Genomic DNA, 1,253 nt, shown 5'->3' with positions numbered 1-1,253 from the left:
TCTATCATCTCCGTAACGCTTTCGCGATTACTAAATGATCCTGTAACGAAGCGCGCTGCTCTCCGTTGGATCTTCTCTATCTCCCCTATCAACACTATCTGGTACGGATCCCACACCGGTGAGCAGTATTCAAGCAGTGGGCGAACAAACGTACTGTAACCTACTTCCATTGTTTTCGGATTGCATTCCTTAGGATTCTTCCAATGAATCTCAGTCTGGCATCTGCTTTACCGACGATCAACTTTATATGATCATTCCATTTTAAATCACTCCTAATGCGTACTCCCAGATAATTTATGGAATTAACTACTTCCAGCTGCTGACCTGCTATATTGTAGCTAAATGATAAGGGATCTTTCTTTCTATGTATTCGCAGCACATTACACTTGTCTACATTGAGATTCAATTGCCATTCCCTGCACCATGCGTCAATTCGCTGCAGATCCTCCTGCATTTCAGTACAATTTTCCATTGTTACAACCTCTCGATATACCACAGCATTATCCGCAAAATGCCTCAGTGAACTTCCGATGTCATCCACAAGGTCATTTATGTATATTGTGAATAGCAACGGTCCTACGACACTCCCCTGCGGCACACCTGAAATCACTCTTACTTCGGAAGACTTTTCAATCAATCCAATCACACAATTCGTCTGATAGTCCATATGCTCTGTTCATTAAACGACTGTGGGGAACTGTATCGAACGCCTTGCGGAAGTCTAGAAACACGGCATCTACCTGGGAACCCGTGTCTATGGTCCTAAGGACAAACACAAACACCCATGCCCGAGGGAGGACTCGAACCTCTGCCAAAACCAGCCGCACAGTCTATGACTGCAGCGTCCCAGACCGCTCGGCTAATCCTGCGCGGCCTGATGGTTCGAAAATGTCTAACAAGGAGAGAACAAAACTTTCGACCCACCGATTATGATACTACAGGGTGCGCATTTACAACTAGCCGGCCTTTCCTTTGAATGTGAATGCAATATTCCGATTTCCGAAACAGAATAAACAGCTGCAACAATTGACAGTTTTATGTAGTAATCGATTCTTACCATTCTTCTGTCAGAATTTCAGTTTATTTATCAATGACGTTAGACGTTTCTGTTGCGGTCTGCAACATGGCTTTCTCGGTAGTAGAAAGAATTGAAATTGAGGAAGCGTCTGTGAATACAGGTTCGATTAAGGAAACTCGCGCAATTTTCGGGGTCAAGTTTCCGAATAGAGGACTACCAGCAATGTGAGCAATAC

Source organism: Schistocerca americana, chromosome 5 (genome assembly GCF_021461395.2).
Source record: "Schistocerca americana isolate TAMUIC-IGC-003095 chromosome 5, iqSchAmer2.1, whole genome shotgun sequence".
NCBI classification, from domain to species: Eukaryota; Metazoa; Arthropoda; class Insecta; order Orthoptera; family Acrididae; genus Schistocerca; species Schistocerca americana.
The sequence above is the reverse complement of the archived record's forward strand: the minus strand, read 5'-3'. Positions refer to the sequence as shown.